The sequence below is a fragment of the Sciurus vulgaris genome (genome assembly GCF_902686455.1).
Source record: "Sciurus vulgaris genome assembly, chromosome: 10".
Classification (NCBI taxonomy): Eukaryota; Metazoa; Chordata; class Mammalia; order Rodentia; family Sciuridae; genus Sciurus; species Sciurus vulgaris.
The window spans coordinates 55710836-55736588 of NC_136470.1; the positions used below are offsets into that span (position 1 = coordinate 55710836).

Sequence of the window (25753 nt, forward strand, 5' to 3'; positions counted from 1 at the left end):
ACTGTAATATAGTTTTTAATTGAGGCACATAAATGTACTAATATGGAAGGAATTCTGAAAACAATAGTTTATAAAATATCCAACTTAGGGTTAGCTATGAAGCAGTTCATAGCTATTATTCAATTCCTATGTAAATAAGAAAGTCTGAAGTTTGCAGATCTAATGCCAGGAATTAATAATTAACTGAATGGCTTTAACATTAGAAGGGATATCTGTAAATACTCTTCCTGACTTTACACAAAATTAACATCAAGTACTAAAGTAGGTTTTCTGTTTCTCAGTTATACTTGAGATAGTTGGAGTAGATTAATGCTGGTGAGTACTTTGTCAGTACAACTGCACTTAAATGTTTTTTTCTTCTAAGGTCTCTGCTAAATTGTATGCTTCATAATTCTAGTTTCTCTTTATTTGCTTCTAAAGAAGTTTCAGTGTCTTGACCTTTGCCTGATTCAGTGCATTTAGGTTTGTTGTCCACCTTTGGTGATTTTTCCCTGCTTTTTGGATCTCTTTCAGTTTTACTATAACTTTTAGGAGAAAACGTATTATTCAGGATAAATGTCCTAATAATTCCCACTCTGTTGTAGGAAGAAAAAATGCTGGGGTCCAGCCCTAGCAGGAGTCCATGGGTTCCATACTGGTAAACGGGGCGCTGGGAGACAGCGTCGGCGATGGATGGAGAATGAAAGACACAGACTCTAGCTCTGGTGCAATCAATCCCACTTTATTCTGGGGAAGTCTGGGGTTTATATACACTTTTCTTCAGGCTATGATGACAGGCTTATGATTAATAAAATCAAAGAAGTTTCCAAAGCATAGGCAGAAATTGTTTTTACCAAAAGATTGTGAGAAATCAGTAACCGTACAGATTACAATTATTTAACTAAGTCAATGAGCTAATACAATGTTTATATCCTTAATATCTAAACTCTATGTAATCTAAGACTATTATTATTCTTGCGGTTAAAGTGGTAGACAAATAATGTCATGTGACCAACTCTACTAGGTTCTTCTGGTTAATATCTAAATTACTGAGTTAAGGGTTACAGGAGGGCAGTGGTCCCAATGGTTCTCGTGGCCAAGTTTTTTTTACTAAATAAATTACCTTGTCTTATGTAGCTCCTTTACCCAGGACAAGGCATTGTGTACCAATGTTTATTATAGGAATGGCCTATTTTTTGTAGGAAGGAAGGAATGTTGTGAAACCTTATTCTTTTACCTTACCACCACACATAAACAAAACCATCATCTGGATTAAACCACCCTGTAGGAGACAGGGGGAGATATATATCTATCTTCTCTAAGGGCTTGCCTTTAGCGGGGTAGCAGGGCTTGCCATTGATAAAATAAGCTAGTCCATATCTAGTAGCTACTGTGGGAGGTGCTTTTTGCATACTCATGGTTGGAAAGACAGATGGTTCCGTGGCCAAATTTATGTACTGCATTACATGTTCATAACAAGCACCCCAGGAAGAAGACACATCACACAGTGGTAAAATATTTTTTACTACTTGTGACTGAGAAGGAGTTATAGTCCCTAATGTTTTATTAATATTCTTGGGAAATTCTGTAGTATTCTCTTCACCCTCAGTGATTACTACCAAGGAATAGTATGAGTAATATAATATTGGAAACATAATGTAGAAAAAGCACCAGAGCCCGGAGGCAAGCATCTGGCATCTCCCGGGACGATGAGTCCTTGCAAACATCATTCCCTTAGTGGATCCCTGTCAAGCACTGGTTGAGTTGCCAGGCGCCCCCACAAAAAAAAAACAAAAGGGGGCAGTATGCAACATCATCAAAATATTTTAATCCCAGTCCAAATTACTTTATTAAATTATTTTTAAAAAACAATAAAAGAGCTTAATAGTCAAAATGTAATTATGTCTTCTGAGGTGTGCTATAGTGTAAAACCATTCCTAGAAGCTATTAATTTTAGATGTTCATTGGTCAAGAATTTAGAATCATTTGAGAAAACCTAATCTCTGCCTTTACTTTGAATCTACAAACCACATTGCTTCTGAGGTATAGAGCTGAACGTGTGGGCCAAAGAGTGTAGATTTTTATTAGTAAGTGGTATGGTTTCTGGTTTGGAGTATAAGTAATAATATTCTTCTCATCTTTGTACATAGTTGATGTACCATAGTATGATTCTTTTATTTTAAAATATTTTTTTTAGTTGTCAATGGATCTTTTATTTTATATATTTATATGCGTTGCTGAGTATTGAACCCAGGGCATCATTCAAGTGTTGCTGCTTCATTGTTTTACAGAATCTCTATCTTTTTTTGAAGTGATGATTCATTTCCTTTATTTTCTCTCTAATGTCACTCCTTAAGTTGTGCTTTCCCTGGCAGATCACTTTTAGTATGTACATTCTTAACTCCTTCTCTGATATAGCTTCCACTGTGGCATTAATGGATTCCATTTTTAGCTCATCTTGGTTTGTTTGGGGCAATTTGTTCCTAATTTTTTCATGTTTTTGGGTGTCTACCCATCTAGCAGTGTGGATCTGAAGCAGTACAGTTTCTACCTTAAGACACATGTTCATAACCTCATGCAATGCAAACAATATACAACCTCAACTAAATCATCTCCTGAGGAGATGTATACAGTTTTGTAACAATAAGCAAAAATGATATGTACAGATATTGCCCACAATAAAAATGTAAGTTTACTAGATGGTTTATATATTTGAGTGTTTGAGAAGGGGAGAACAGAAGTAGTACAGGATGTGATGATTAAGAGGAAGTAGAAGATAGAAGTAAAAATTAAAGAAGAGTGGAAGAGGGAGCAAGAGTTCAGGTGTAAGCAGGAGAAAATCAAGAAAATTGAGGGAAACATATATTGGTCTTCTTAAAATTACAATCTTGTTAGGCTGGGGTTAGAACTCAGGGGTAGCTCAAGGTAGGATTCATGTAGCATTCATGAATTCCCAGGGCTCAATGCTCAGCACCACAGAAAAGCAACTAAATGTATTTATATATAGACATGTATATATATGTATATATATCATTTGTGATATGAATACTGTACAGAAATGATGGATATTTATAATAAAATGAGAATCTAATATGGTAACTGTATAGAATCCCCATTTTAAGAGCAGGTAGGCATTTGGAAAATATATTTGCAAGGCTCTCTAGTGGTGTCTTCAATATTAGAGGAGGTGAGAGAGATTTATTAAAGTGTTCTTCCTGTCTCACATGGCAACTCAGCTATGGTCTATGTTGTCTGCTTCATTTCAAAACTTCAACTTCTATTATAAAATAGTCAATTAATTAGATATAATTTCATTTCCAGAAATTTAAATAAAAATCTAAAGTGAAAGATTACAATCATTTTATGAATGCGGTTTTGTTTAAATTATGAAAACACTTATATGTCACTGCTATATTTATCCATTTTATGATGTGTTATTAGGAATGATGAAGCTGCATATAACAAGTTAAGGGACAGAGTTTCAGTAAATCCAATTGATTTGAAATGTATTAATTAGCTTGGTAATGTTTAACAGGATTATACACATTTATAGAAGGATTGACATCACGATTTTTTTCATTATTATGTACCATAGGTGGTGTTTTTATACTTGTTGCTGATTTTGTTTTGTTAAGCAAGATGTATTGCATTCATTGTTCAACACAGAAAAGATGATCTTGCCACGCCTGGTGGCACACACCTGTAATCTCAGTTTCTGGAGAGGCAGAGGCAGGAAGATCTCTAGTTTGAGGCCTTCCTGGGCAAATTAGAGATACCCTATCTCAATGTAAATTAAAGAGAGGGCTGGGGTTCAGCTCAGTGGCCGAGCACTTACTTGCCTAGAGGATGCCTGGTTCAAATCCTATAGCACCCAATGGAAAGAGAGAGAAAGACAGGGAGAGAGCAAGAAAATAATGGAAGTGAAGAGAGCAGTTACAAAATTCAAAGAGGTAGAGATAATCAGGACCTCACTTTACAATTTAGTGATTATCTCTGAAGAATTAAGAAGGGCTGAAAATGTTCTCTGATAGAGTGCTTCCCCAGCATGTAAAAGGCCCTGGATTTCATCCCAGCACTATACACACACACACAGGACAGTTCTGTAAACTTGATACAGTACATTATAATTTTGTTGAGCTACATTAAGAGTGTCAGGACTACCTTATGCAATGTTTGCACACCTGTAATCATGGTGATTGAGGAGGCCAAAGAAGGAGGATAACAAGTTTTAGCTGAGCCTAAAGAATTTGTTGAGACCCAGTCTCAAAAATATTTTAAAAAGTATTAGGGATGTAGCTCACCATAAAGCAACCCTCTCATCTCCCCCTAACTAACCCTCCCTCTGCCACAGGGCCAGAAAGAAGGTCACAGATGTTCTATTTTTAGGCCTTAGAGCTCATTGCAAGAAATGGAACTTCAGAACTTCCGAATGCAGAGACACTTTCCCCAATATTTCAAGATTTCTTAAATGTATGTTTATAAGTGGATGTGGAGAAAAGAGAACAAAGAGCTTGAGATACATTATGTGTGAGAGAGTTCTCCAGAGAGGAGATTCCAAGCTGATGTCCAAGGTGTGGGGGTGTCCTGCACCTTTTATAGATTTCTGGTTTCTTTTTTCTCATGTCCCTGTCCTCCTTTCCTGACTACATGGGTAAGAAGATATGGATACCTCTCCCTATTTTCCGTATCTGCCCACAAAGACAGGAAGAGAGCTAACCAGTGGGTACTCATTAAAAATGTTTTACTGGGAAGAGCAAATGCTGGGGGCAGGAAAACCTTGGAAACTGGTTGTAGACAGGGAAGTGCTCTGGAGGTATTAGCATTTTATTTCCTTTTTGATCCACCACCATCTTCCTGCCCTAATCAGTCATTTTGTACAGTACTGACCTTTTGTCCCAATCTTAATGGCACCAGTGCTGATGTATTTTTTATCTGTTTAATTTTCTTGGCCAGCCTTGGTGGCACAAGCCTGTAGAACTTGAGGCTTCGTTGAGTGAGAAAGGAAGATTGCAAGTTCGAAGTCAGCTTTAGAATCATAGTGCAACCTCCCTCAAAATTAAAAGTGCTGGGATTGTAGCACAGCACCCCTCGGTTCAATTTCCACTCCAAAAAAAGGGGAGGAGTGGAGGTTGACACATGGACACTGAACTTTCATGCAGTTGCTGCATCTTAGCAGAGACTTCTCATTCAGTCAGTGGTAGCATTTCTAGAGTAAAATTGGTGTCACCTGGACCACAGGCCTCTGTAACCTGTCAGAGATGCCACAAGTATTTGGCCATTTTCAGCTCATATTGGGAAGTGAAAATGGTTTCTGCCCCTCATGAAGAGTTAAGGTGGGAAGAATCCACCAGAGGGTTTCAGACGCTGTGACAACACAATGACACGTCAGTGTAATAAACTCCCGGTTATTTTTACATAGAATTAAGATCAGTGGGAAGCAGGTGAGGGATAATACAGGGGCTCAGATTGTATCAGGCTAGCATGACTTGTTGCCTAAAAGGTCCAAGGTGGCATCCCAGCCAGCAGTCTAGCTTCAAGACAGAAAGAAGGGGGACAGAGCTCTGCCAATTGCATCATCTTCCCTTTTATTGAAAAGATGCAAGCATTTGTAGAAACCATCAATAGACATTTGCAAAGGACTCATCAACCAGAATTGTGTCAGAACAGCTATCCTGGAAATGAGGGAAACTGGAAAGAGATTTACTTGGAGAGGAGGAGAAGGCTACCTCCTTCCCCCACCTGGAACTCTGTTACAACAAAAGGGAAGAAGTGCAGACAGGATAAGAAGAAGCACAGTCTGCTTTCATTAGCTCTGGGCCTGAAATTGTGATAATAACCCAACTTCTGCCCACCATATTACATAGTCTCTCTATTAGCCTGCTTTCTCTTCCTCTAATAAAATACCTCTAAATAGATATTTTATAGAGATGAGTTTAATTTAGGTCAGAGTCTGAATTAGTGACTGACATTTGGTGAGGGTCATTACAACATGGTGAATGGCATCATGGTGGGAGGACATGCATGAAGTAGAGATTGCATGGCCAGAATCCTGGAGTGGGACCTGTCTTGCACTTTTTATAACAATCGACTCTCACAGGAACAAATGAGGCCCAGGTTAAGTACATGACTCCCTTCCTAGGATCTCATCCTCAGTGACTGAATTATCTCACACTAGGCCCTGCTTCTTACAGGTCCTACCACCTCAACACTGCCATACTGCGACCAAGCCTCCAGTACTTTGGGGGACAAACCACATCCACGTCATCACAAGCTCCAAAAAGGCAACATTTTAAGAGCAGGATATCCCAGTCTACAACATGTGTGTAGGTGGGGGTGTGGGAAGGTTGCTTTCATTAGTCACTGGAAGTAGCTGGAGCCCACATTCCAGAACCTGTGTGATGTTACACTCAACATATTCATGGCACTCAGGGTGTCAATCCAGAAGAGAGATCTCTGGCTCTCATTTGTTGGCGACAAGGCAGGCGTCACCCTGCCACACAGAAATGTTTTAATGCCCCTCCCCAAACAGGAAGTAGATGTTCCTGGAATTGTCAAAGCCTATGGAGTTCCATGAATATTGCTGGAGTAACAATATTAAGTGGCATACATTTGCCCTCCCTGTGAGTCTCCAATGCACACTGTCAGATTTCCCTTAAAGTGATGGAGGGGAAAATTGACAATGATAGTGCAGAGGCAGGGAAGTGAAGAGAGAGGTTCAGCAGGAAAAATAAGTATATATACAGCTAGGAGCCCAGAGATCTAGAGTCTTTGATGCACTAAGGAAACTGTGGGTGTCTGGAAATGCTGGTGACATTCGGTGGATAGCCTGGATATTTTGATGTGTCCTTGAAGTGAGTCCTCTCACAGGTTAGGGTAGGCCTCATGGGGAACTCTGGGTTGCCCCGGACTAGAACTGAGTCTGACTTTGTTCTCAGGTGCAGATGGCTGGCCCAGAAAGGAGACTGGGGATTTTCCCTGGCAATGGTCCTACTATTCGGTGTAACAATTTGCACCCTAGTTACCCTGAATTTGGCAGATCCTGGAATCCTCCATCATGATAAGTCCTTAGAAACCTGGGAGAAAGAGATGGCACTTCATGGGCTGATGTAGACAGGGCTCATTCTACATTGGTCACCACACCTGTGGCCTCAGGATCCCTTCTCTCCATGTCATCATCAATTAGGCCCTGGCACTTCATTTCCCAAGCCTGTGGGGTGTGAGAAAACAAAATCCTGAAAGTTTTCCAGTTCCTTTATGAGGGAGGTCTGGGCAGGCTGACAAGAGAGACCAGCAGGCTCTTCCAAAACACAGTTCACTCATCCTTCCCATTTGACTCTCCAGTGTAAGCACTGACCACTTTTTCAGAGGATACAGTCCGTACAGACCTCTTCTGGCTTGACAGCACCTTCTCTTTGACTCCTGTGCATCCAAGTGGTCGGCTTGTTCAGCAGATACCCACCAGAAATCTACTGCCTACCTCCTACCTGCTTCATGTTGCAACTGATGCTATTTGACTGCCCTGAGCAAGAGAGGGATGGAGGGGATTCCTTCCACTTCCCAAATCTCTTTTGGTGCCAGGTTCCTTTAAGCAGGACTTCAAGACCCCTATGTCACGTGGCTGAATCCCAGAGACCATGAGATGACGTGGTGCGAACACTGTGGCTTCCACAGACCACCTCGCACCTTCCACTGCCCTTCATGTAACATCTGTGTGGAAGTGAGTACTCCTCCCCCTGTCCACTCACTAACCCATCAGGGGCACCTGGCCAGGACTTGGAACCTCACATCAAAAATGGGCCAGGGGTGGGTGAGGCCATCTTCCTGGACTGCTAAAAGTGCCTCTCAGTCACTCTTGGTCCCTTACATATGCAATGGCCTCCGTGTCTGCACCTGTCCTGCGAGGCTGGCCTTGCTTGCACTGGTGCTGACATGCAAAAGGCACCACATGTGTGCTGGGCCTGGTGGAGTCAGGGGCAGGAGAGCAGTGCCTGTCCCATCCCCTGGCTTGCTGATACTGCATACCAAGACCTTTAGACTGCTGCAGTCCTGTTCTCGGCTTCTTTGCCTGTCCACTCTGGGTGTCCAAGTAGGAGGGTTTCCTGGGTTCTGAGTGCTCTTCACTCCTGTGCACACGCTGCTTGGGTTCACAACTGCACAAGGCGGCTGGGCCCGGGTGTTCTTTTCATTCTTAGGCAGTATCTGAGAAAATAGAGGCCCAGTGTCATTCTAAATCCTGCTCAAAGTGACACCACACAGGTATTGTTTCTAAGAACTTTCTGATGACAGGTGACCTGAGGAGAAATGGTGTCCTAACTGTGCTTTAATTAAGGAAATGCCTATTTCTCTCCAGAGGCTGGAGCCCTGTGTTGGGCCAAGGGCAGACGGCCTAGAGGGCAGGGTTGGGTGAGGCCTCAGGATATGGTGGTGATGGAGTCTAGACCAGATAGACCCTGAGTCCTGCTTCCTCTCCCCTAGGATTTTTACCAGCACTGCGGTTGGCTGAACTACTGCGTGGGCCACAGGAACATCAGGCCTTTCCTGCTCCTTCTCCTCTCATCTTGCATGTACTTGGGAACCGTGCTGGCAGGTTGTGTGGTTTTCCAGGCCCAGAGGACACTGACACCTTTCTCCCTGGACAAGGCCATGGGGTATCCACACAGTACCAAGTGCCCAACCTGGAAGAACAGGGGTGGTGGGGAGGGAGGGTTGGTGAGGAGGGAGGAGTGGGGTAACGAGGGTGGGCAGAGGGGGTGGGGCTTGAGCAGCCACTTGGTAGGACCTGTGAAGGACATGTTGAAAGCGACGGGTCCGGGTGAGAGGCAGGGCCGGATGGACTGTGGAGTAAAGAATGAAGCAGGGCCACAGAGAGTGATAATGAACGTTGAAAACGGACAGTCACGAGGACAGCGGGGTGTAGTGACGTCACCTCGGATGTACTGGACTAACAGTCCAGTTCAGGGAGGAACAAGTTTGGGCGGGGCCAGTTGGGGTGGGACCAGGGAGGGAGGTGTCAGTTCGAAAGGCGGGGTCACAGCGCAATTGTTCAGTGCCTTGGCTCCTTAACCCTAGCACAGCTTCTTAGTGGCTGTACCCACCTTTGGCCTCCAGCTGCTGCTTCTCATGCAGCTGTTCATCCAGGTCATGGCAGTGAACACGGCCAGGCACCCCTATGAAGACCAGCTAAGCTGAACCAAATGCTGATGCTGTGAGGAGGCATCTTTCACCGCTGCCACTAGGCACTTTCTGTGCTTTCTCCACTGCCCTTGGCCCTCATGGTGCTCATGAGTCCTTCCAGACCCACCTCTTAAGATGCAGCTCAGATCTCTCCTCCACCTGGATCTCTGAGGCCACTCTCCATCCTGGGGACATTGCATGGAGAGCCTAATGTGTTCTAAGCTGCATGTTGTTTGAGGCATGTTAGGGAGGTAAGTCCATCTTGCACCTGTGTTGATAAAAACCTGCCATCAGAATAACCCTTGCAGATACCCAGGAACTGTCTTGAGAGTAGTGTAGCAGACTGGAAGAAACTGTGAGCTTGGAGAATAGGACATGCCACTCTGTGTGTCCTACGTGTGATTTTGGAGAGGCAGAAGCCAGGAGGGCCTTGTTTGTGAGAGACACACCTTTGCAAAGAGGCACAGAAGCCTGAAAGCAGGCTGTTAGAGGAGGATGAGGAAAGGGCTCTAAATCAAGCACTGGGTGGCATTGGCAATGAGGTTGAACCTGTGGGGGTCAAGATGAGAAAGGCCCAGAAATCCAAGCATGGAATTTACTTGGGAAGAAGTGGAAACCTGGGAGCCATTGTAGAACTTTTTTATAAAGTCCTTTATAGAGGAATAATGTACAAACAGTAAGATTCACGTGATTTAGTCACAGTTAGGGAATTTGACATATGGACACTGTCCTGTGTATTCTCCATCATGATCAATGTTAGACCTCTTTCTCTACCCCAGAAAAGCCTTTCATTGTTTTTTGTCAGTTTCTCTCCCTAAGTCCTTGTGGTTTTTACTTTTCTAGAATCATGTGTGAATCATAACAGTATGCGTGTATGTATGTATGAAAACAGTGACGTTTTATCAAAAGGGGTTCTGTTACTACCATTCTTTTCTGTGGTTATCTGCAAGTGTTTTGTCTCGTCTGAAATCCAAGTGACTCCCACCCTTAATGTCCTGGGTGTCCACAACACCTGTGAAACAAAAGAATCATCATTTCTGATAGAAGAAAAGAGATAATGGAACAGAGAGAATCCTTATGCCCTGATTCCCCCAAGATAAGAGGAAGAAGCAGAGGCAGCAGGAAGTTGGGTAGAACATGGGGCAAGAAGAAGATGGCACTTGATTTTGGTACTATGAGGGCATTTGAGGCACAGAATTAGAGCAGGAGTCTGAGGAGAGGAGCCATGGAGAGAGGCTGGTGTGGGTGATTCAGTGCAGTTGGATTCTACTCATGCCTGATAGGGTTCCATGTGTGGAAGGGAAGGAATTTAAATTTACTGCTCAGTTCTCAGTTCTCAAAAAGTTATTATCATTCCTTCAAATATTTTTGTACCTCTGTCCATCCAATATTTTATATATTTTATACACATCTAATCAAAAAATTATGTCTATAAAGTTAACAGTTTTTTAACTTTTTAAAAATATTCTGCTATTAATTAGTTTATTTTTTCTTTAGTAGGGATTGAACCTGGGGGTGCTTTACACTGAAGCTACATCCCCATTCCTTATGATATTTGGTTTTGAGGTAGGGTCTCACTAAGTTATCGATGGCCTTGCTAAATTGTTAAGGCTGTCCTTGAACTTGTGATCCTCATACCTGAGCCTCCCAAGTTACTGAGGGTAAAGAGATGTGCTACTGTTCCTGAAAGTATAGTAGTTTCTTCCTTTTTTAAAATTTTTATTTATGTATTTCAATTCATTGTACACAAATGGAGTACAAATTTTTCTTTCTCTGGTTGATGCAGGGTCACACCATTCTTGTAATCTTACATGATATTGGGTAATGATGTTTGTCTCATTCCACCACCTTTCCCTTCCACACCCACCCCCCTCCCCTCATCTCCTTCTTCACAGTCCAACGTTCCTCCATTCTTCCCTTAAACTGCCCTTCCCCTGCTGTGTATCCACATCCACTTATCAGAGATAACATGTGACCTTTGGTTCTGTGGGTTTGGCTTATTTAAAGCACTTTTTTGAGTGGGGGGACAGGCTAGCCTGCAGCCTGCATTTTATTCTTATTTTAATTTTTACACACTGCATTTTGACTCATTGTACACAATTGGGGTACAACTTTTCATTTCTATGGTTGTACACTGTTTAGATTCACAACATTCCTGTAAATCATACCAAGACCCAGGGTTACAATGTCTATCTCAGTCTATTGTCTATCCTTCCCCCACCCTTTCCTGCCCCATTTTCCTCTTCACTATTCAAAGTTCCTTCATACTTCTCTTGCCTCCCCACCATTCCCCCACCCCATTATGTATCATCATCCACCTATCAGAGAAAACATTTGGGCTTTGTATATTTGGGCTTGCCTTATATCTCTTACCATGATATTCCTCAACTCCATCCATTTACCAGCTAATGCCTACATTTTATTCATCTTTATAGCTAAATAATATTCCATTGTGTATATGTACCACAGTTTCTTTATCCATTCATCAACTGAAGGGCATCTGGGTTGGTTGCACACTCTAGCTATTGTGAATTGAGCAGCTATGAACATTGATGTGGTTGCATCTTGGTAGTTAAAGATCTTGAGGTTGGGGTGAGACTTATCCTGGTATGAAAGGATGAGGGGACGAGGCTGATGAATAAAATGAAGGAAGGAGAAAATAGAATAAGGGAAAGGAAAAGATAGTCAGTGTCCAGGGTAGGACTTCACCGTTGAGTGTGACAGTTTAAAAGAAATACAGTATATTTAAAATCTAATAGGAGAACTAGAGAAGAAGACAGTTTTCTTATTGTGATTTTTACAAATTTATTGTATATTTTGGGTCAAACTTGTGTCATTTGAAAATAATGTCATCCAGGCTATGATTTGTCTTTATATTATCTTTTTCTGCTCTCTCAATGATGTGGATGGATAGTAATTCTTGAAGTCAGGTGATATCGGTCTTCCAAATTTGTTCTTCTCAATGTTACATTGTTTATTATGAGTATTTTGTGTTTTCATACAGACTTTAGAATCACTTTGTCAATATCCACAATATAACTTAATAAAAAATTATTTGGGATTGCATTGATTCTATAAGGTAAATTGAGAATAACTAAGATCTTAAAAAGACTGAGTCTTCCTCTCCATGAAGATGGAACATCTCCCCATTTATTTAGTTCTTGTTTGATTTTGTTGATCAGATTTTGTTTTTCTATTGTAGACCTTATATAGACTTTGTTAGGTTTATATTTATACCTAAGTATTTCATTTTGAGTGTGCTAATATAGATGGAATTATGTTTTAATTTTTATGTGGAGTTCAAGGTGAGAAAAAATGTGAGCATAAATTCTGTGCAATGACGGAAATAATGGGTGACTCGTTTCTAATAATATATTGATTATTGATATTAAAAAGCAACTACACATGCAGACATGCCTCACCTACGGCCCCCAAGAGGTAGGATGATCAACAGAACCATGTCAAGTGTTGGATTCTCTACTCCAACAGACCGTGTCAAGTGTCACAGTGTCAGGAAATAGATGCAGCACTTCATTTAGCATTTGTTTGAAGATTTGTCCAGTAATGAGAGGGGTATGTTAAATCCACCTAAGGTTCTTGCTTGTCATCTATTTGATACTTAGAAACTGAGAATATTTGTGTGATTGTAGATAGATGATCCCTTATGCAGTATGGAATGTCCTTTTTGTCCCTTTTGATTGACTTTTACTTAAAGGTCACTCTCTCTGATATGAGGATAGAAACCCCAGCTCGTTTACGCAATCCATATGAATGATACATTTTTTTCTCATGATCTTATCATCAGTCTGTGGATGTATTTGCCTATGAAGTGAGTCGCTTGGAGACAGTGTATTTTTGTGTCTATTTTTTTCATCCAATGTGTCATTCAATGTCTTTTGATTGATGAGTTTAGGCCATTAACATTCAATGTTATTATTGAGATACAGCTTGTATTTCTGCTCATTTTGTTTATTTCTTGCTTTTAATTTAACTCAATTTTTCCTTTCCTTGATAATTCCTTTAGTGTTCTTCTTTACTTTGCTGATTTTCACTTTTTTCTTTTTCATTTCAGCTTCATGGAATATTTTGTTGGGAATGTTCTATAGTGCAGGATTTCTAGTTGTGAATGCTTCTAACTTTTTTAAATCATGGAAGATTTTTATTTCATCTTCAAATCTAAAGTTTAATTTTGCTGGATACAAAATTCTTGCTTACCATCCATTCTTTTTGTTCAGAACTTGACTTATATCATTCTAAGACCTCCAAGATTGATGGTCTGTGTTGAGATATGAGCTGAAGTTAGAATTTCTTTCCCAAAAAATGTAATTTGATTATTTTCTCATGGCCTTTAAGATTCTTTGTTTATTCTGTATATTACTCACTCTCATTATAATGAGCCTTGATGTGGGTCCCCTATAGTTTAGTACATTTGGTGTCCTGCAAGCCTCCTCTATTTAATTTCCTTTTCATTTTTTAGGTTTCAGTAGTGTTCTGATATGATTTCATTGAAAAGTTTGTGCATTCCTTTACTTTTTGTCTCTGTGCCCTCATCTATCCTGTTAAATATTACATTTGGTCTTTTTGGTTATCTCATATTTCTTGGAAATTCTGTTCATGGTCTCTCAACATCTTCTCTCCATGTTCAACTTGCTTTTCAAGATGATAACTTTTGTCTTCATTGCCTAAGAATCTGTCTTCCACATGGTCTAGTCTGTTGGTCATGCTTTCCATTGAATTTTTAATTTGGTTTATTGATTGCATCATTTCAAGGGTTACTGCTTGATTATGTTTCAAAATCTCTCTTTATTGAAGTGATCTTTCACTTCCTAGGATCTCTGTCTAATGTCACTCCTTAAGTTGTCCTTTCCCTGGCAGATCAGTTTTAGTAACTGCTTCTCTGATAGAGCTTCCACTGTGGAATTAGTGGTTTCTATTATTGGAGAATCTTTGTTTGTTTGGGACAATTTTTTTTCATATTTTTTATGTTGTTTGGGTGTCTACACACCCAGCAATGTGGATCTGAGGAAGTAGACTTTTTACCTTGAGACACATGTACCTCACCATAAAGGGAGAGACAAATAATAACCTCATGAAAGCAAACAATATACAGACTGGTTGCGTTGTTGCAGGTCACTTTATCCCAACTCTGTCATGCATCATGGTTTACCAGGGTAGTTTTTGGGGCTCACTCAATTCTGGGAGAAATTGGCTTCCTCAGCTGCTATGGGGACCATGCTCAGGCTGCAAAATGGTTCCTTTCCTTTGCCTTCTGACACTGTTGGGAGAGATGCAGCTTTTTGTTTCCTCACAAGATATTGCACAGCGGCCCAGGTAGTATCGTTGGTGTCTAAGTTCTCCATACACAGACATGCGACAGTCCTCCCCAATATGCAGTTTACTTTGAATCCCTTATCAATTTTCCCTGTGAATGGAGTAACTATTCCAACTAGTGCCAATGGTTGCTACTGTAGTTTCCATAGCTGTGACACTGGGAATTCCTTCCCTAATATATTTGATCAACTGAGTTTCCAATTTCTTTGAGTGTACAGTATTAAATTCCAGCAAAGACCATCCAACGTTTCATCCATTCCACCCACTCACAGAGGAGCTCTGCTTTTCTTGGTTTAATGTCATGGAGCCTTAGTAAATACTACCCTATCCATAATTACACTAAGTGGAAGTGATTAAACATCCCAATCCAAATACTTAGAGTGGATGACTGGATAAAAAATAAGGAAAACAAGATTCCTCAAAATAATATCTACAGGAAATTCAATTTATAATTAAGGACTCACAGAATGTAAGGATGGGAATATATTTCATGGACACAGTAACCATAAGCAAGCACAGTAGTGACAGATACATCTGGTAAAACTGAATTCGAATTAACAACTGTAAAAAGAGTCACAGAAGGACATTATATAATGACAAATGGGTCAATTAATTAGGCACATGAAAAAATATATCAATGTGCATGCTCTCAATAACAGAGCATCAGAATAAATAAACCATTGAAAGAACTGAAGGAATAAATAGTAACACATTAGTAATTTTATTTACTGGGTCTTTAATACCCCACTTTAATAGGGAGAAAACATAGAGACAGAAGATCATTAAAGATACAGAGGACTAGAATGACAATGCAGATTAAATGGAACTTAGACACATACGTGGCACTTTCCAACCATCAACAGTCAAATACAGTCTTCCCAAGCGCACGTGGAACACTCTGTAGGACAGATATATCTATATATCTAATCAGTCACTGAGTAAGAATAAACTTAGAAGTTTAAAATCACACCAAATATGTATGTTCCATTCTAATTCAATTAAACTTGAAAGAAATGGTAGAAGGACAACTCGAAATTTTTCCATTAGGTGAAAATGACACCACACAGTTGAACAAGCAATGGATCAAAAAGAAATCAAAGGGGAAATGAGAAAATATCATCAGGTGGACAAAATTGAAAAAGAACATACCCAGTCTTATTGGCAGAAGCACAAGGGGTACAAAAAAGGAAGCTTATAGTGACTAATACCTGTACTTCAAAAGAAGAAAGATCTTAAATAATCAGCCTAACTTTAGACCTTGATGTAATTTAGATACCTCGTGTTTTCCCAAGGTCCATAGGGTAAAGGCAGGGCTCCCAGTGTGATACTACTGAGGAATGTGGGGACTTGTAATGGGTGTGCCTTAGTGGGGGGTGACTTTGAATAAGGAGTGTGGTGGGACTCCAGCCCCTGCCTATTCTGTCTTTCACTCCCACCTATGAGGTGAGCAGTTTTGCTCCTGCATGCACTTCCATCATGAATTCCTTTCTCACCACAGGTTAAAGTAACATGGTCAATCATGGCAAGAAACTCCAAAACTGAGTTAAAATAAACCTTCTTTCCTTCTGAATTATGTCAGATTATTATTATAGAAATGGAAGTCTGACTCACATACACTTTCAGGAACTCGAAAAATAAACAAAAACAACATAAAAACAGACAATAAAAAAACAAAATAAGCCCAGTGTTAATGGAAGGAGGAAAATAAGTAAAATTGGATCATGGGGAAATAGAAGCAGATAAGAGAAAAAAATTCATGATTTTGTTTTTATTGCAACTTTAAAAAGATTATCACATTTGAAAACTTTCAGCGGGATCATTAAATGCCACAATCTGAGCTTTTATAACAAAATATTTCAATATTGGTCATTTATATATATTTAAATATTTCAATATTGGTCATTTATATACTCTATAGTGAGTAGTAGATTGAGAACAGAAATTAATATCTTACAGAAATTAATTATCTTCTGGAGGAATCAAGATCAACGTGCTGACACTGGTGTCATATAACAGCATTTATACATATTATTATTTTTTATTATTATTATTTTTTTTCTTAACAGTACTCTGTTCCATATTCAGTCCTATAGACTTAATATTTATGTGCACCACAATTAGTAAAAGGATATTCTCTGCATCACGGTAAAGAAACACTAAAACTACATTAAAGGTTAAACAGTAAAGGAATGGTGTTTTTATTATTGTAATATAGTTTTTAATCGAGGCACATAAATGTACTAATATGGAAGGAATTCTGAAAACAATAGTTTACAAAATATCCTACTTAGGTTTAGTTAAGAAGCAGTTCATAGCTATTATTCATTCCTATGTAAATAAGAAACACTCTGAAGCTTGCAGATCTAATGCCAGTAATTAATAATTAACTGAATGGCTTTAACAGTAGAAGGGATATCTGTAAATACTCATCCTGTCTTTACACAAAATTAGCATCAAGTACTAAAGTAAGTTTTCTATTATCTTGAGATCTTTGGAGTAGATTAATGCTGGTGAGTACCTTGTCAGTACAACTTCACTTTAATATTTTTTTTTCTTCTAAGCTCTCTGCTATATTTTATACTTACTGATTCTAGTTTCTCTTTATTTGCTTCTAAAGAAGTTTTAGTGTCTTGACCTTTGCCTGATTCAGTGCATTTAGGTTTGTTGTCCACCTTTGGTGATTTTCCCCTGCTTTTTGGATCTCTTGCAGTTTTACTATAACTTTTAGGAGAAAATGTATTATTCAGGATAAATGTCCTCCTAATAATTCCCACTCTGTTATAGGAAGAAAAAGCAAAAGGGGACAGTATGCAATATCATCAAAATATTTTAATCCCAGTCCGAATTACTTTATTATTAAATTATTTTTAAAAAAACAATAAAAGAGCTTAATAGTCAAAATGTAATTATGTCTTCTGAGGTGTGCTGTAGTGAAAAACCATTCCTAGAAGCTATTAACTTTAGATGTTCATTGGTCAAAAATTTAGAATCATTTGAGAAAACCTAATCTCTACCCTTACTTTGAATCTACAAAACACATTGCTTCTAAGGTATAGAGCTAAACGTGTGAGCCAAAGAGTGTAGATTTTTATTAGTTAGTGGTATGGTTTCTTGTTTGGAGTATGAGTAGGAATATTCTCACCTTTGTACATAGTTAATGTACCATAGTTTGATACATTTATTATAAATATTTTTTTAGTTATCAATGGATCTTTTATTTTATTTATTTATATATGTTGCAGGGTACAGAACATATTTCTATATGTTGCAGGGCCTGACATGACACATGCCAGGCAAGCTTCTACCATTATCCACACCTCCATCCATAGATGCTTTTCCTACACACTTAAGGAACATTTTCCTACACGTTTAAGTATCCTGCATGTAGAAATCATGTTATCAACTTAGAACTTCAGCCTCTGACCTCCAAGGTTCAGAAAAGAGGAAAGCAAGATCACTACTCTGAGGAAGGTATATAACTGATAATGTTCAAGTCCATTCTCAAACAGAGTAGACTTTGAACAAATACTCTAGCAGGTGAGGTGAAGAACTTCACCACTTGTCCTATCTCTGCTTTGGCCCCTCATCATCAGTCATTCAGAAAATATAAACCAAAACCAGAGAGCACCACATTAGACCTTATATCAGACAATAACCAGTGCTAAGGAGAATGTGGGAAAATTGAAATTGTTGGCGAGGCTCAGTGGTGCACACCTGTAATTCCAGGTACTTGGGAAGCTGAGGTAGGAGGATTGCAAGTTTTAAGGCAGCCTGGGAAGCTTTTCAAAACTCCTTCTCACAATAAAAGAAAGAAGGCTGGGCATGTAGCTTAGAGGTGGAACACTCCTGAGTTCCACTCCATGTACTGCAAAAATAAAAATGAAAAAAACAAGACTGAATCTCATATATTGCTGGTGCGAATTTAAAATAATTGCTTTAGAAACAATTTGACAGATCCTTAGAAAGGTATATTCAGTTCCCCCATGACCTAGCTATTTCACTACTAGGTATATATCCAAGTGACGGAAAACATATGTCCACAGAGTGGGAAGGTACATCAATGTAGAGTGACCAGCTTGCACAAGGCCCTGGATTCAATCCATGATACTGACAAAAGGAAAAAGGGAACAATAGCACATGTGCACACAAAACTTACACCAAGTGTCCACAGCAGAATTATGTAGAAGAGCAAAAAGTGGCAACCACCCAATTAGCTGTCATTTGATGAACAGTAGAATATTATTTGGCTGTAACAGGGAAGGAGGTACTGATGAGTGTATAACATTGACCCTTGAAAGTATTTGGCTAAGAAAAAAAAGGCCATACAACAGAGGAAATGGGATGGGGATATTTTCTCCTGAATGCTTTTGGCCCCATTGCCAGTGATTCCAGTTCAAATAAACAGTCATAATAATTTTCAGGTGATTAATTTAGAATACTTTTCAGAACAATTTTCAAAACCTCTAGTTTCTTGTATTCATTAAGCCCATATTAAATTGTGTACCTGCCTTGGCTAGGCAGTGTTTAAGTTGATGCCTAGAAACCAACAAAAATTCCTCCTGTTGTAGGACATACATTCTATTGGTAGGGGAGAAACAATAAGGTATATAAGAATAATTCATTAGGAATTGACTCTTTCTTTTACCTTTGGTATTTTAAATTTTGTTCTAATGAGTTATACACGAGGGTAGAATGCATGCTCCACGCGAGATTGTTTAACAAAGAAGCCAATAGAGATGCCCTTATGCAGATGAATAGATAAAGCAATGGATGCTTTAGAGAGAGAGAGAGAGAGAGAGAGAGAGAGAGAGAGAGAGAGAGAGAGAAAGAGAGAGAGAGAGAGAGAGAGAGAGAGAGAGAGAGAGAGAGAGAGAGAGAGAGAGAGGGTCAGGGGTTTGCTTTGAAAAGGTTACATTTGGAGGGCTTCACTGAGATGACATTTGAACACAAGATGTAAGAGAGAGATGCTTATTTACCTAGAGAAATTTACCTAGAGAAGAACATTTCCTGGTACACTGAAAGATCTTCAAGGATTTCAGCATGGTTACAGTGCATTGAGCATTTGGTAACCTTTGTGCATGGAGAAGATACATAGGAGCCACTTAGCTGTGAAGAGCACAAAAAATACAAGCCTGTAGCAGGTGGACCACGAGGATTACCAGGAGGTGATTATATACGCAGTAAGATCCCAGGGAAATGAGCCTCTGTGTAGTGCCTTGTGAGGATCCTGACATTTTATCTAAGATGGGAATTCTGACTTTTACTGTAATAATCTGGGCACGTTTGAGAAAACAACAGGATCAAAGGAAAGATAGAGGCTTAGGTTTTGGTATAATAATAATAAGATGAAAAATGCCATGATTTTGGTGACTGTTGTTTTGAACTATCCATTGTAATAGTTTAACTTTCCATCTAAAATGCCCATAAATGCATGGATGCATCATATATTTAAGTGTTATCATTATTACACTAATGTAAATTACGTGTCTGATTTTGCTCTCATTTTCTAATTCTTATGGTGTGTAGTGCTATGTCAGTCATTTTGTGAACTTAAGCATTAGATCAACGCCATCAAGTGCTCTTGAGGCATTAAATTGAAAAATGATAATTATCATTTGCTTTTTCAGTAGGAAAGCCATATCTGACCTTGTCAAAGCAGTTTTGATGGAATGGGAGGTGGAGATAGGAAGTGAAATTGAAGAAGTGTTGAACGGTAACCTTCGTGCAAGGAGAAGATACATAGGAGCCACTCAGCTGTGAAGACCACAAAAAAAAACAAGCTTGTAGCAGGTGGACCATGAGTAATAGCAGAAGGTGATTATATTTATTTTTTTGGTACTAGGGATTAAACCCAGGGGCACTTAAACACTGTGCTACATCCGCAGACCTTATGCTATTTTTATTTGGAGACAGGGTTTGGCTAAGTTGCTTACAGCGTCATTAATTTGCTGAGACTTCCCTTGAAATTGTGATCTTCCTGACTCACCTCCCAAGTTGCTGGGATTACAGGCATATGCTACCATGCCCCACTTCTTGTTTGTTTGTTTACTTTAATGGAAACCAAAAGACCACAATTATTTTGATCCTGTAGAGATAGAAATTTTCATTACGTGAATATTCAGATTCCACCTTTTGCAATTCTGAACTTATCAAAATCCCACTTCATTCTCCTCCCTCGGGAATATCCCACCAGTACACTCTAGTCTACCTATCTTTAACCCATCCTCAAATCAATTTGTAGAACTTTTATCCTTGCCACATAAACCAGAAGTCATCCTATTATAGTTTATTATCGAGTCTCCAGGTTTTATTGTAGCTTCTGTTTTTAATTTTATCACTGATATCTAAATTAACTTCATTATGATCTGATAGAATTCACGGTAATATCTCCACTCTTTTTTTTTTTTTTTTACTGAGTTTCTTTGTTGCATAAGATATGTTCTATTCTAGGGAAGAATACATTTAATGCTAAGAAGAAAGCATATTTGCACATTGATGGATGAAATATTCTATAAATGTCTGTTAATTCTAAATTATTCATTGGATTATTTAGTTCTGTACTTTCTATATTTAGTTTTTGTTTGGAAGATCAGTCCAGTAGTGAGGGAGGTATGTTAACACTACCCAATATTTTTCTTTGTTGTCTATTTGATACTTGAAACAGAATATTTGTTTGATGTACATCGATGCTCATAAGATCACTTATACAGTATAGAATGTCCTTTTTTGTCCCTTTTGATTAACTTTGGCTTAAAGTCCACTGTATCTGATATGAAGATAGAAACCCCTGCTTGTTGACACAATCCAGGTGAGTGATACATTTGTTTCCCATGCTCTTACCTTCAGTCTGTGGATGTATTTGCCTATGGAGAGAGTGGCTTGGAGACATCATATTGTTGGGTCTTCTTTCTACATCCAATCTGTCAGTCTATGTCTTTTGATTGATGAGTTTATGCCATTAACTTTCAAGGTTATTGTTGAGATATAAGTTGTATTTCTGGTCATTTTGGTTTATTCCTTGGTTTTAATTTGAATTGGTTTCTCCTTCCTTGATAATTCTTTGGTGAAGTTCTTTATTTTGCTGCTTTCCCTTGTTTTTCCATTTCATCCTCAAGGAATATTTTGCTGAGAATGTTCTATAGAGCAGAGTTTCTACTTGTGAATTATTTTAACTTTTTGTAATCATGGAAGATTTGTATTTCATTTTGAAATCTGAAGCTTATCTTTGCTGGACACAAAATCATTGGTTGCCATCCTTTTTTTTTTTCCTCCATATCTTGAAATATGTTATTCCAGAACCTCCTTGCTTTGAATGTCTACGTTGAGAAATGACCTGAGATATCTATTGGTTTCTCCCTATATGTAATGTGATTGTTTTCTCTTATAGCCTTTAAGATTCTCTCCTCATACTATATGTTAGTCATTCTCCTTATAATGAGCCTTGATGTGGAGCTGCTGTCCTTTGTACATTTGGTGTCCTGCAAGCCTCCTGTATTTGATTTTCCATTTCATTCTTTAGGTTTCAGCAATTTTTTGATATGATTTCATTGAAAAGATTGCGCATTCCTTTGTTTTCAACCTCGATACCCTCATCTGTCCTGTTAAATCCTATGTTTGGTCTTACACCTTATCCCATATTTTTTGGAAGTTCTGTTCATGATCTCTCAACATCATCTCTCTTTGTCAACTTGATTTCAAGATGATAACTTTTGTCTTCAATGCCTAAGAATCTGTCTTCCAAGTTGTCTAGCCTGTTTGTCATGCTTTCCATTAAATTTTTAATTTGGTTTATTGACTACATCTTTTCAAGGTTTACTGCTTGATTATTTTTCAGAAACTGTATCTCTTTATTGAAGTGATCTTTCATTTCCTTTATTTTTTGCCTACTGTCAATTCTTAAGTTGTCTTTTCTCTGTCAGATCAGTTTTACTATGTACATTCTTATCTCCTTCCCTGTTATAGCTTCCACTGTTAAATTAGAGGAATTTATTAATGGAGCACCTTGGTTTGTTTGGGGCAGTATGTTCCTTATTGTTTCATGTTGTTTGAGTGTCAACCAATCCAGCACTATGGATCTGAGGAGGTGGGGCTTCTACCTTAAGATTCATGTTCCTCATCTAAAAGGGAGAGACAAATAATAATCTCAAACAATGCAAATACCTCAAACTAAATTATCTCCTGAGGAGATGTTTACAGTTTTGTCACAATAAACAAAAATGATATGTACAGTAATTGCATAAATTAAAAATGTAACTTTGCCAGATGTTTCTATTTTGGAAGGGTGGATAAGGGTAGAACAGAAGTAGTATAGGATGTGATGATTAAGAGTAAGCAGAAGATAGAAGTGAAAATTAAAGAAGTGTGGAAGAGAAAGAGTTTAGCTGTAAGCAGGACAATAAAAAGAGAATTGAGGAAAACATAATTGAGAGAAAAAATATATAGAATGAAAATGGAAATATCCTAATGAGACATCCTAGTCATCAATAAAATGATCCATAAAAAATAATTATTTTGAATGATGGTGGAATGTGATGGGAGACGAAAATATGTGAAGATAAATCTCTATGAAAAGTTGGGGAATTTTTTCTATTGGAGATCAATCGTTTCTGAGCTTCCCTTCTCTGCTGCATGTAGTGTGAAGTTTGCTCCTCTCAGGTTTGGGTTGCTAAGGCGAGAGGTTTAATCCAGCAGGTGGAAATCCCGGAGGTGGGCTTTAGGCCTAGGTGGGCTCAAGTCAGTTTGCTGAAAGCCAATTGTTCAGAAATATTTAAATCAGCATACCTTGAGAAATTTCTGCACCATGCTGGAAGGCTGAACCCAAGGGATGTTCTTGTTTTCCAAACTATGATGTAGAAGCAAATAATCAGTTCACTACATTTCTTGCAGCACCTGATTTCTTTTCTGAGGTCCATTCTCCTATGTAAAACTTTCTCCAGGCTAACTTGTTTCTTGGTCACTTCTCTGTCATGCAGCAGGGGTGTGCCAGGCTACTTTATTGGCCCTGACCTAGGTCTATGAGAAATTGGCTTCTTCAGCTGCTGTGGGGACCATGCTCAGGCTGCAAAATGGTTCCTTTCTTTGCCCTCTGCACACTGTTGGGAGAGATGCAGTTTTTTGTTTCCTGTACATGATATTGTGCAGATGCCCAGGCAGTGTTTCTGGTCTCTAAACTCTCCATATCCAGACATGCCACAGTCGTCCCCAATATGCAGGTGACTTTGAATCCCTTATCAATTTATTCTGTTTACGGAGTTACAATTCTGGCTTGTGCCAATGGTTGCTGCTGTAGCTTCCATAGCTGTGACACTGGGAATTCCTTCTCTAATATATTTAATCTACTTAGAAGGACATTATATAATGATAATGGGTCAATCAATGGGACAAAAGGAAAAAGTTATCAATATATATGCACCCAATATCAGAGGATCATAATACATAAAGAAACCTTTGAGAGAACTGAAAGGAGAAATAGTAACACATTAGTAACTTTAATACCCCACTGTCAATAGGGAGAGAATATAGAGACAGAAGATCATTAAACATACAAAGGGCTAGAATAACACTGCAGATTAAATGGACCTAAAATATACACTTGGCACTTTTCACCCAGCAACAGTCAAATACAGTCTTCTCAATTGCACAGGGAAAACTCTCTAGGACAGATATACCTATATATCTATTTGAGTCACTGAATAAGAATAAACTTAGAAGACTGAAATCATACCAAGTATATTTTTCCAATTCTAATGGAAGGAAATTAGAAAGTGTTGGTAGAAGGAAAACTGGAAATGTTTGTAATAGGCAAAAATGAAACCACACAGTCTTGAAAAAGCAATGAATCAAACACAAAATCAAAGGGAAAATTAGAAAATACCATCAGATGAACAAAAGTGAAAATACAACATACCCAATTTTATTGACTGCAGTAATAACTGTATTAGAAAAGAAGAAAGACCTAAATGATCAGACTAATTATAGACCTTGATGAAATTTGGATTCTACATGTTTCCCCAAGGACCCATATGTTAAAGGCAGGGTTCCCAGTGGGATACTACTGGGGGATGTGGGAATCTGTAATGGGTGTGTCTTAGTGGAGGGTGACTTTGAATGAGGAGGGTGGTGGGACTCCATCCCCTGCCCCTTCTTTCACTCCCAGCTATGAGGTGAGCAGTTTTGCTCCTGCATGCATTTCCATCATGAGTCCCTTTCTCACCACAGGTTAAAGTAACATGGTCAATCATGGGAAGAAACTCCAAAACTGAGTTAAAATAACCTTCTTTTGTTATGAGTTATCTCAGATTCTTAGTATAGAAATAGAAATCTGACTCACATACTCCTTCTGGAACTCAGGAAACCAAAAAAGCAACAACAAAAGAAACATAAAATAGACAATAAAAAACAAAATACCCCAAAGTTAAAAGAAGGAAGAAAATAAATAAAATAAGATCAGGGAAAAGAAAAACAAATAACAGAAAAAAAGTGTTCTTCTCCACATACTGTCTTCAATTTATTATTTGATTTTTTTTTTGTTCCTTTAAAAATATTATCACTTTTGAAAACTTTGAGCTGGATAAACTAAGTGCCTCAGTCTGTGCTTCTATAACAATGTAATACAAATTTGGTCATTTATACTCCTTGGTGAGTAGTAGAATGAGAAGAGACATTAACATCTACAGTTCTGGAGGAGGGAGTCAAGATCAAGGTGCCAACACTGGTGTCACATGAGTGCTGCCTTTCGCTTCCAAAGTGGCATCTTGCTGTGTCCTTATGAGGTGCAAAGCAGAAAAACAAGAGAATGCTTCCTTCAGCCCTGAAGTCTTTTATAAGGGTGCTCATCCCAGAAGCCACACTGCTTTATTTCCCCACTAGTTTCTTTTTTTTTTTTTTCCAGTTTTTTTTTTAATTGTAAACAAATGGGATACATGTTGTTCTCTGTTTGTACATGGAGTCAAGGCAAACCAACTGTGTAATCATAAATTTACATAGGGTAATGTTGTTTGATTCATTCTGTTATTTTTTTCCTTCCACACCACCCCTTCTTTGACCCCTCTTTTCCCTCTATACAGTCTTTCCTTCCTCCATTCTTCCCACCCTCCTTAACCCTAACCCTGAACATAACCCTAACCCTTATGCTAACCCCTCTCACCGCCCATTATATGTCCTCATCCGCTTATCAGCGAGATCATTCTTCCTTTAGTTTTTTGAGATTGGCTTATCTCACTTAGCATGATATTCTCCAATTTCATCCATTTGCCTGCAAATGCCATCA

General features: G+C 38.7%; 1 long non-coding RNA gene across 1 annotated transcript in view; it reads left to right on the plus strand.

Annotated features, from left to right (window-relative positions):
* Nucleotides 1-225: 225 nt before the first annotated feature.
* LOC306670536 overlaps nucleotides 226-25753 on the plus strand; it is a 32489-nt gene continuing 6961 nt past the window's right edge. Inside the window, exon 1 of the long non-coding RNA XR_013766437.1 lies at nucleotides 226-315. This is a non-coding gene — a long non-coding RNA (uncharacterized lncRNA). The remainder of the gene's footprint in view (nucleotides 316-25753) is intronic.